This window comes from Hemicordylus capensis, chromosome 2, assembly GCF_027244095.1.
Source record: "Hemicordylus capensis ecotype Gifberg chromosome 2, rHemCap1.1.pri, whole genome shotgun sequence".
NCBI lineage: Eukaryota > Metazoa > Chordata > Lepidosauria > Squamata > Cordylidae > Hemicordylus > Hemicordylus capensis.
Window position 1 is genome coordinate 341,870,514 of NC_069658.1, and position 12,190 is coordinate 341,882,703.

The following is a 12,190-nucleotide window of genomic DNA, read 5'->3' on the forward strand; positions in this document are numbered from 1 at the left end:
CTCAACCCTAAATCGGTTCTATATCGAACCAGTTCAGCTTCGAACCTGTTTGTACACCCCTACTGGACATAGAGATTCCACTGAACTGATTAGTTTTAGACCTGTTTTCCATTAATGTATCTAATCCTTAAAAAAACCAAAGCATCTATCTACAGAACTATATATTTCTTATACCAACAGAGATATTTCCTAAGCTTGTCTTTCCCAGTTGGTATAAAAGCAGAAGAAGGGCATAAGCAATGTAGGATGAGCAGTCAAGAGAGGGGTCCTTCCTGCACCCACAGAATCTCTTCTGGAAACGTCTTCCTGCCCCTCTGTTAGCAATATGAAGGCTGTGTTCCCCTCGCAATAGTCCCAACCTCAGTTTAGTCTTTGGTTGTCCGAAGGTGCTCCAAGCCCATGGTTATGTAGTTGCCTTTCTTTTACTTTTGGTATTCTATGAAAAACTTCACAGAATAGCTCCACAGCACCGAGTTTTCTCTGGATGAGAGATCACTGGAATGTATGATGTGTGGAGTTTGTGATAGTTGTTTAATTTACACATATCTAAGCAGAGCAAGTAGCTTTAGCACGAAGCACATTTGCTAACCCTGCATCAACTTCCCAGAGAGCAACTTGTGCATTCCCTTCCTCCACAGGCGGCACCCCAGCCTTTGCTAACTCCAGCTAGAAAAGCTCTCATAAATGCAAACGTCAGACTAGCTCCAAATGGTTGCTCCACTTAACTGGAGAGTTTCACCTTCCCGAAGCTCGGATGGACATTACATTACATTGCCTAACTTGTCCTTTTCATTTCAGTGGGACCAAAGAAAGAGCTGTAATTGTGAACACAGGTCACCAGGGGCCCTTGTTACTGATGGCACTGCTGCCCCTCCCCCCCCACCAAGCCGTGCCACACACCACCACTACTGCTGCAGTCCCTGCTGGCCTCCGCTCACCTTGGGTCCTCACATAAACTGCCCATGCTGGGCAGTAACATCATTATACTGTGTCAGCCGGCAATGGAAAGCCAGCCAGCTGACATGGGCAGCTTAGTGGACCCAGGGTGGCTGAAGGGCAGTGGTGAGCCAGCAGGGAGTGAATGGAGGGGGTTGCCAGCAGCAAGGGCTCTGCAGCAGGCAAATGGCAGCGGCTGCCAGTGGCGGGTTCCCCCCAAATTTTAGTGGTGTCTGTGGCGTTGCAAAAAAAAAATTTTTTTAAGGGGGAGTGGTGTTTCCTTCCTTTTGAACACGGGGCCCTTGAGAGATTGTTACATCACTAAATGGGTGTAACATTAGCAAACTACTTTGAGTAATTTTCCTCATCATGTCAGCCATTAGATTGACCATTCTTTGTTTTTCAGAGAGACAACAAATAGATCTCTGAAATTAGCTAAAATTGTGTTTTGTGTTCTGGCTGTGCAAGTCAATTAAAACATAATATTTGAGGAATTAAATTCTGGAAGCTGTGGGGCTAATGGTTGCCGTGGTGTGCTTTACTCAAGCGGAAGATAAGTCATTGGACTTGGTAAGAAGTGTTGCACTGCAGTCCTAACAGTCGGTTTGTTATGAAGTGCTATGCTGGCCCTAAGGTCCCGCCAGGGCCCTCAGAAGAGCCTGTTGTGGCTTCCTGAGGCGCCTCTGTGCCCCTGGTCTTTGTGTGGGGGTGGTGGCAGCAAAGTGACACTCTTGGGGCCCACCCTTGTAGGAGGATGCTTCTGGAGGGCACTTTGTCAAGAGTCCTAGAACCGGGACCTGGAGCCAGCCCTGATGAAGTGTATCAAAATTGAGTCTAACTGACAGAACTGGAACTGAATCAAGGAGTTAAATCCAGACAAATTTCAACAGGAACCAGCAGTAACACGTAATATTAAACACAGTTGGAAAGGAACTTAGTTCTTTAAATGACCTAGGAATACACCAAGAAGACAATTTAGAAAACCTTTCTGACTTTACAGTAAACAGAGGAGATTACACATTATATATTATTTCCAAAAAAGGAAAAGGAAAATGTTAAAAGGAGAAAGTGCAGATTTTCAAGGCATTTTTTGGAAATGTGTTGCAATGAGTAGGAACATGTTGAAACTATAACTCCCCAGTGCTGTAGCCTATATCATTAAAAAGGTGCTCCGATGCTCTGATAATTTTGGTTGTCCTCTTCTGTTCCTTTTCCTGCTGTACGATACCCTTTTTGAGCTGTGATGACCAGAACTGTACTCAGTTGGCATGATTTTATATGTTTACTCAGAAGTCAGTCCCACTGAATTTAGCTGGACATTCTGCCAAGGAAGAGTGCACAGGCCTGTAGTCATAGACTAGAATGTGCATAAATCAGGTTTTTTTATTTGATTTGTACCCAAATTGAATCACTCCTGATTTGTTTTGGGTGCGTATCTGCCTCCCTGAATCACCGCAGATTTTATTTGTACCCCAATTTTCCAAATCGGAATCTATTCAGCGCAAAACATGGGTGAGGTTTTCTGGGGGCAAATGAGTGGGGTAGGTGGTAGTGGAAGGTACCACCCAAATGAGAGTGGATTCTCTCATTTCCTACCAGAGAATCTACTCTCAGAACACCAAAACAACAGAACCCAGTGCCCTATGGGCCTGTGGGTTTGTTGGCACCCTGTGTACACTACACCACAACCCACTCTGGACCACCCTGATGCCCCCCAAGTGGAGTTATGGGGCTGCTGAAATCCCCATTGTTCTCTATGGGGGGAAAAGCTGCAAAAAAATTTTAAAAATCACTGCTTTGCCCAATTTCCTTGAAATGTGGGTGGTAACTTCCACCCATGGGGCACTACGACCTAACCCACTTTGGCCACAAAATGGAGATCTGAATCTTTGAATTTTGGAGGTCTGAATCTGGGGTTATTTGTTTTGTACCAGAATCTGGGCAATTGAGCACAGGGTTGATTTGTTCTGTTTACAAATCACCCAAATCAGTTAGATTCGGGTACAAATCATTTTGTACTCAAATCAATTCACACATCCCTACTGTAGACTCACTGTGGCCTGGGGCAATAATGTCACAGCCTCAGGAGAGCCATTGTAGCATATGGCTGCTAGAAGGCCCACTCAAGGAGACCCAGGTTCAAATGACGGCTTACTTTTTGGTCTTGGGCAAGTTGATCATAGAACCACCTCCTTCACAAGACAGTTGTGTGAATTAATTATAGATGAAATAGGCAATGTTAACAACTTTGAGGAAATACGTTTTTTTGGAAGCTGTTCCTAAGGAAAGTGGCAAAGATTGCATGCCTAACACATACCTGAGAGGAAGTCCTTCTGAACACAGAGAACTTACATCTGAGTAAACTTCCATAAGTTTACACTGTAAATCTAGTGAACCTGAAGTACTTTGTTGCTATCCAGATTCCACATTTGGAACCCTGCCTTCTTTCCCCTTTTACACAATGGTTGTTGGATCAAGGACTGGACCTTTTATTTCAGACTTCTCATAAGCAAATACCACTCTTCCTCCCCCATTTTAGTCATTATTTCTTCACTAAGCTGTGATTTTAAAAAGGAAGAGTTAATGAGCTCTGTGTTGGGCAGTGACAGAGTGATGAGACAAAGCACAGCTTGTAATAGATTCCAGTAACTTGTTGCCCACAACTAAGGAAGACAGATTAAGGCAGAGAAAACAGCTGGGTACACTCATCTAGCTGTTCACTTTAGTCAATAGAATGGAAAGATGAGAAATCATGACTAAAGATCTGAAATTTAAGTTCTTCCTGCTTAACAGCAATTTGATTTCAAAAGCTAACAAGTTTATGCCTGAGTGCTACAGGCTCACTGTGGATAGAATAAAACACGGCATGTGTTTTAAGATCATTCCCCCTGGTTGACACAACCATTTTTCATATAGGTGCCCACTTTCTTTCCAACCCCCATAAACCATGATTTTGTATGCTTTTGGAAACCTTCATGGTAAAAAAGTAAAAATAAATGTGTGATTGCAAGAAATGGTCCAGAGAAACAACCAGTCCTGTGCAAGATGCAATCCAAGCTGGAAAAACATTCCGTCATGCACAGGTGGCTGTGGAAATCCACTCTCGGTGAATGTGTGCGAAGGGAACGCAGAATCATAAAATGATACCTATGATTATTCTAAGTGGATGTTTATGGCTGCAAATGTGTTGGAATCCAGCATTAAGCATGGGTTGTTCATGTTAGAATGCTTGGAGGGGAGATTTTTTTATCTACCTCAGATGCAGCAAAAATGCACAGGTAAGGAGAGCACTGCTAATTAATATTGTTTGAAGACATGGAGTTAAAGGTCTAAATAAAGGAGCTTATTCAGGAAATCCATCAGGGAGATAGCTAAGCCTACATGTCTGGCTGCTAGCTACATACAGGAAGTGGGGAGGGGAGAAGATGAAAGCCTCTCTCTCCAGGAGTTTTCCCAGACAGCAGGCTTTACCACTGGTTTACAGTGAGGATTTACTCTGAGTTTGAATTTGCCCCCAAAATCTGAAACAAAAAGTGGATTTTTTTTTAAAAACTCCAGACATAAATTGGGGTAAGCTCTAACACACAATGAAAAAACCAAATCATGTACCAAGTTCTCCCCAATATCTTGCACGAACTTCAGCACGAATCTGGCTGATGTGTGAATGCACACCCTCCATTCCGGTGGAGAATTGAGTGAAAAGCTCTGTCTGGGAATGCTCCAGGTGAGAGAATGAAACTTGAGACTATCAGTATAACAAAGAGAATGTAGAGAACGCATGGTCACAGAGGGAATGCCCTTTGTGGCTGTCTCTACCCCTAATGCCCCTAGTGGTCAATAGGGTTGCTGGTGCTGAGACTCGATGCTATCAGGAGAGGCATCTCCCATAGTTCAAAGCAAAAATGCTTATGTAACATTATTTTTGTGATCACTTCCAAAGGAATGGCCATGTTAATCTGTAGCATCAAAAATGAAAAAGAGTCGTAAAGAATAATAAATGTATTGTAACATAATCTTTGGTGGACTACAAGTTATTTCATCAGATGCATGTTATCTTTGACTGGCAGATATGTGTGTGCATGCACACATAATTATATAAATATCAAGAAAAAGAAAAGCTAATTAAACAGAAGTGCCAAATGGCTATGAAATATAAAAGATACAGTCTGTAACAATTCAATGTAAAGCGTAGAAGATATGTAAAGTGACATTTCACAACAGCAGTAACTGCTGATAATCAGGGGTGGTCCAAAATCATTGTATGCTTGATGCAAGGCACCAAATGCTACCCTCTTACTCTGTGGTACACCAGCAGGTGCAAAGAGAGCCCCTTCTCCTTGATGGAGGAGGAAGTGGAGCTGAAGAGGTAGTGAGGGAGAGTCATGGGCTAGAGCATCTAGCCCACACTAGAGATCTCCCTACCATTCCCAGTCATTCCCCATTTCCTCTGTCCCCTTCCTCTTCTTCACATCCAGCAAGCACAGGAGGGGGAGTAGTGGCAGGGGTAGAAGGTGGGTGGTAGCTGCCGTCCTCATCCCCTGAAAATTCACCATCTGAGGCAACCACCTCACTCCTGTAATTAGCCCCTGTAAAGTGACGGGGCATGCATGTCCATGCCAAATCAAGTCATGCCATGCATTGTAGTCATAGATTTTGACATATAATTGCAGAGACATTATACATGTAGAAATGTATCTACAACCAAAATAATAATAAACTCTTCATTGCACATTATACAGCATATGTACACACACACACACACACACACTGTGGGGCACCTCTTCCAGAAATGTGTCACATTTCCCATTAAACACGTGCTTATTCTTTTTGCTGTAGAATGAGATGCTCCTCCTCCTACATTCATTAAAGGCTCATTTTAGCCTTTAAAAGCCTTTTGGAAGGGCGGTATAAAATTTTTAATAATAAATAATAAAATAAATAAATTTTGATGCTCAGGATCTTTCAAAAATTTAGTGTGTCAAATTTAGTGAGCCAAAATGAGCAGAAACACAGAAGTAACTGAGAAGCAAACCTTTAGGAAATGTTGACATTTTCAGGAATGTCCATGCCCATTATCTCCTATACAAGTAAGGCTTTGATTGTGTCAATTCACCTCCTAGTGATCTGTTCATGCAGCATATTTCATTACAATATTCTGATGTACATATGATGTTTGGGCTGCTAAATTTCAGGGGGGGGGGAAGGCAAAACTTCCACACTTCCCCCCCCGCCCCCGCCATTGCTCAAATCAACATGTGTGCATAATGAAATGCACTGGGCGAACGGATCACTAGATGGTGAATCAAATATTCTATTCAATTTAATTTAATTTATTTAAAATATTTACACCCCACCCCTCCCGTACACTACTGCTTGGGGTGGCTCAGAACATTAATAAAATAGATAATAATAATGTGTGTGCATACCTATTGTTGTGCCTACTTCCTTGAGCACGGAAGGGCCATGCTACTCAGATTCTGGATTCCCTTGAAGCAGAGATCACGATAGGGTTATGGTGCCTGGTTTATTTACAAAGGCACAAGTCGTTTGCAACAAACATACTCCTATCGTTTGGCAACAGATTATATCAGATTCCCAGAGAAACAGCCATGCGCCCTCAGCTATCTCCCATTCACTTTCACCTCTGTCATTCTCCATTCAGTCTCTGTCTTAAATAAGGGGCTTACCTTTTGTTCTTCTCTACACTTTCATATCAATCCCTTTCAGCAGATGGAGCTGGATACGTGTCCACTTATTCTGTTTTGTTTTGTTTTGCTTATTTTTAAGAATATAGGTTCATGTGCTTTGCAGTGTTAGGAGGTGGAACAGGAGTGATATTCTCAGAAAAGGCTGCTTCAGAGCTCATGGAGAGCACAGCCTAGCAGCTAAAAGCACACAAAGGGGGATAGGGGAGCAAAGTTTGATGCTCTCCTCACTCTCGAAAAGTGCTACTTAGCTGCCAGATTTATGTCCCTGAGGGCTGCACAACCCCTCAGGGACATATTCCTGGCAACCAAATAGCATTTTTAGAGGGGAGATCAGCGAGCATCACTCCCCCCTCCACCTCCACATATGTTTGACTGTCCAGCATTGCTCTGGCTCAGTTCTGAAGCAGACTCTTGCAAGACTCACCTCCTGTCCCACCCTTCTAATGCTGCAGAACAAATGAGACAAAGTCTAGATGGGGTTGCACTCCCCCTGAAGGACCAGGTTCACAGTCTGGGGATGCTCATCATGGCCTCTGTGGCTCGGAGCAACTTTTATCAGCTTTGGCTGATACACAAACTGTGACCACCTCTGGATAGAGATAGCTTGGCCACAGTTAATCATGCTCTGGAAACCTCTTGCTTAGATTACTGCAATGCATTGTACATGGGCTGCCTTTGCAAATGGTCCAGAAACTGCAGTTGGTACAAAATAGGGCTGCAAGATTAACTGGAACTGGGTGTTGTGCTAATATTTCTCTAATGCTTCATCAGCTGCACTGGCTCCCAGTTGTTTCCAGGCCCAATTCAAAGTGCTGCTGGTTATAACCTTTAAAGCCCTACATGGCTTGGGACCGAGTTACCAGAGAGAGAGAGAGAGAGAGAGAGAGAGCGCCTTGCCCCATATGTCCCTACCCGAACCTTAAGATCTTCTTTGGAGGCCCTGCTCTGAGTGCCCCTGCCAAACAAGGTGAGGTAAGTGGCTACTAGGGGGAGGCCTTTTCGGTGGTTGCACCCTGTTTATGGAACAGCCTCCCATTGAGGTTCACCTGGATTCATCACTTTGTTATTTTAGATGACTGGTAAAGACCTTTTTGTTCACTCAGGCCTTTTAAATTTGATTTTTTTAAACTGAAAAAAGGTTTTAAAAATTGTTTTGTACTGTATTTTGTTTTGGGGTGGGGGTTTTGGGGGGTGGCTTCATGTGTTTTATGTGTTTTTACTTGATGTTTTAATGTTGTGTTGTGAGTTGCTCAGAGAACAATTTGTTATGGGCCAGCTAACAAAAAGAAGTTGTTGTTATAACACTTAACAAACAGGAATATATAACTTAAACATTCAATATTTTCTCATACTGTACTCATTTACTCAAATACTTTAAGCAAAGGAGAGAGAAAGAGGAGAAAAAAGAACCCAATAACAATCAATACATATCCTTCTATAAGATATTCCACCCACAATAGCCACTGGAGGGATGCTGTGCTGAGGTTGGACAGGGGAAGTTGCTCTCCATCTGGTAAATATAAGACAAGCACCACTTTAAAAAGTGCTTCTATGCTCAGCAGGGATTATAACATCCCACTTTAATGAAATACCTAGATACTGAATTGATGTTTTCACCTACCTGTACTTCAGAGTATACATATACACACATGGAATAGACTCCACAAAAAAGTATTACTTCCATTTATCCTGTACTCGTTACTTCCACCCAAACAGCTGCTGCTTCCATCACATGCTTAATAGAGCTAGACAATGTTATATGGCTTCATCAGCACATAGATTAATTTTATGCTCCTGATGCCCAATTTTAGGATTTTCTCTGATATATATTGCTAGTGGTTCTATACTAATTGCATATAATTAGGGCAATAACTGGCATTCCTGCCTTGTCCCTTTCTGAATTTGAAGATTTTTTCTGATATACATGCATTAACTTGGATCATAGCTTCTGGATGAAGACAAATAGTTTTGATACCATCATACAATCTATCAACCTACTAAACTCTTAGTGACTTCCCTCAGGGACGTAGCAAGGTTGGAGTGGGCCCAGAAACAAGATCTTAAAATGGGCCCCCCCTCACTGAAGCGCAGCTCATGAAGTGAAGAAATCTTAAATGAGGCTGAATAGAGGTGAGATATAGATATAGATATAGATATAGATATAGATATAGATATAGATATAGATATAGATATATGCATGTATATATAGATATAGATATGCGTGTGTGTGTGTGTGTGTGTGTGTGTAACCTATGTGCCAGAATAGAACATCAGCCTAAATTATTTTTAAAAAGGTTCTGAGGCGAGGAAGGGGAAAAGGGCAGCATGTTCCAGTAGGGTGGGGAAGGATGGTCGCGGCAGATGGCAGAAAGGCCTGTGTGTGGCAACAGGGCTTCCTGCCCCCCTTCATGTCCCCTTCACACCTGAGGTGATTGCCTCACTGTGCCTCATGAGAGCCATCCCTGGGGGAAAGGTACCCCCTTCAAAGAACAAAACCTCTGTGATAATGTCCCACATATCTCTGTGAGTGGGTGTCTGGATCATTTTCCTGAACTGCTCTGCTGGAACAGGCAGGAGAGGCTCCAACTGAGAGCTGAGATGGAAGAAAAACTAATAGATTGTGGCTGGGGGCCTACAACATCCGCTGGAAGAGAGCCTCCAAACACTTCTTCCCCTTTGGGACTGCACTGAGGAATAGACGGCTCTAGTGGTGGCAAACTCAGTGCTTTTTTACTCCATATCCAGGGCTGCCCAGATAATGTATGGAGACTGGGGCAGGTGTGGTCTTGGGGGCCTCTCTAAAAGGACACATGCATATTTGTACAAAGGTAGGGGGTTGCTTTGTGGGGGCCTAGGGTAGATTACCCCAGTTTCACCCCCACTGGGCAGCCCTGTCCACACCAGTCATGACACCAATTTCCAGTCTCCGCTCAGCTCTGTTTGCATGCCTAGTAATCAATATGCCTCATCCTAAAGAATGTGGGAAGCAAGAACTGCCAAAGCAAAGGGTCACAAATAAAGAAGGGCATACAGATGAGAGCAACAACCCACACGGCTGCTCTCTTAAACCATGACTGAATAGCAGTGTGGGACTTGAGGAAACAGAAAGCATTGTTCAGGGTTTGGAGAATTGGATAGGCATTTTGCTAACATGGCCACAGAAACAGGCTACTGCCAAATAGCCCAGAATGGAAGCAGGGGAGCCTGCAGATGAAGCCGCAGTGGATAGAGGTGAGGGGGGTCCCAAGTGAGAGAAAGGGAGCAAGCAGGGCTCAAAGGTACTCTGTTGAGAAGTGGGTTAGGGGCTGGGGGTGGGGAGGTGGAGTGGCTGTGGTCTACAAGAATAATATCCCCTTACCAGGATCCCTGTTAGAGTGCAAGACCATATCGAATGTGTGTACTTAAGTTTGGGGACCAGGGATAGACTAGGACTTATGTTGGTGTACCAATTGCCCTGCTGCTTAACAGAGTCCCTAACTGAGCTGGTGGACTTGGTCTCGGAATTGGTGTTGGAGTCACCCAGGTTTGAGGTGCTGAGCAACTTCAATGTTCATTGGTGCAGGGTGCTATCAGTATGCTGATGACACCCAAATCTATTTCTCCATGTCAGCATCATCGGGAGAAGTCATAACCTCTCCAAATGCCTGCCTGGAGTCGGTAACGGGCTGGATGAGGGATAACAAACTGAGACTGAATCCAGATAAGACAGAGGTACTCATTGTGCGGGGTCGGAACTCGAGAGACAATTTTGATCTGCCTGTTCTGGATGGGGTCACACTTCCCCAGAAGGAACAGGTACACAGTCTAGGGGTGCTTCTGGATCCAAGTCTGTCCTTGGTGTCCCAGGTTGAGACAGCGGCCAGAAATGCCTTCTATCAGCTTCGTCTGATACACCAGCTACGTCTGTTTCTTGAGTTAGATGACCTCAAAACAGTTGTACATCTGCTGGTAACCTCCAGACTGGATTACTGCAATGCGATCTATGTGGGGCTGCCCTTGTACATAGTCCAGAAACTACAACTGGTCCAGAATCCGGCAGCCAGGCTGGTCTCCGGGTCATCCAGGAGAAACCATATTACTCCCGTATTGAAGGAATTACATTGCTGCCAATATGTTTCCGGGCAAAATACAAGGTGTTGGTCATAACCTATAAAACCCTAAACAGCTTGGGCCCTGGGTTTTTAAGAGAACATCTTCTTCGTGATGAACCCCACCGCCCATTGAGATCATCAGGAGAAGTTTGTCAGCAGTTTCCACCAGCTTGTCTGGTGGCTACTCAGGGACGGTCCTTCTCTGTTGCTGCCCCGAAGCTTTGGAATGCACTCCCTAGTGAAATAAGAGCCTCCCCATCTCTGACATCTTTTAAAAAGTCTCTAAAGATGCATTTCTTCACCTAGACTTTTAACTGATATTGTTTTGATTATTTTAATGTTGTTTTTAGAATATTGTTTTAAAATTTTAAATTGTGTTTTAAATTTCTTGATTTTAATTTTTTTGTTTTTGTTTTCAATTAATGTTTTACTTTTAATCTTCTTGTAAACTACCCAGAGACGTAAGTTTTGGGTGGTGTAAAAATATGATAAATAAATAAATAAAGCAGGAAAGGAAACTGGGCAGAGGCTGTGAAAGGAAGTTGCCTTTGGGACTTGCCTACTCATTTTGTAGGCAATCTTTATGGCTATATTCTCACAATCTGTGGGTGCCATGCTAGGGTTTACAAGTTCACAAAATGGTGGGACACTGCTGTGGATGGAAGGAGAAGACTTTTTGATATTTGTCACTTTTCTTTAAAGAGATACATACACGCTTGAAAAAACTGGTGAGGGGGAAAGACGTTTAAGAACGTTTCACAGAATGCTCTAGGAATGAGTGGGTTGGGACAGTTAGTTGACATTCGGACTAAGGCCTCTCTGGTGGAACAGTGGTTTCCATTCTGCAAGCGAATGGCAATATATTTGGCAATTATCCCTGCAGCCCTCTCTGCCCCCCCCTTTGTAGAATCCTTTTGTTATTCATTATGAAGAAATCCAACACAAAGGCAACCAAATTCCATATCGCACTAACAGTTTTTGAATTGGTGGACTACCAGGGAGAAGGATTTAGTTTAATCAGTGGCAAAATATTAGGGTTTTAAGTACTAGGAAAATGTGGTATCTTTTCAACAGAATTATTGGAATGGAATATTTAGTTTGGTAATTGACCAGACAAAAGAATTACTGTCTTGGAGCACAGTGTTGGGATCTCCCTGTGCTATAGGAGTAATAACTGCAACATCCAAAGATCATTATTTGGCAGACTTTCAGACAAGGGAAGACTTTCGGGGGGGGGCTGAACCCCCCACAGACAAGTAGTTGCCCCCACCACCTGCCATTTCTGTTTCAGAAATCTAACAAGTGAGACACAGCTTGCCCACCCAGAAAAGCACTTGGCCTCTTGGGTGTCCTTCTTCACATTTCTTTTCTGGTGCTGCTACTGCTTTCAGACAATATTGTATAATAAAGTTGCCACTTTTTTCCTTGCAAGATACCTGTGCCTTTAACAGCAAG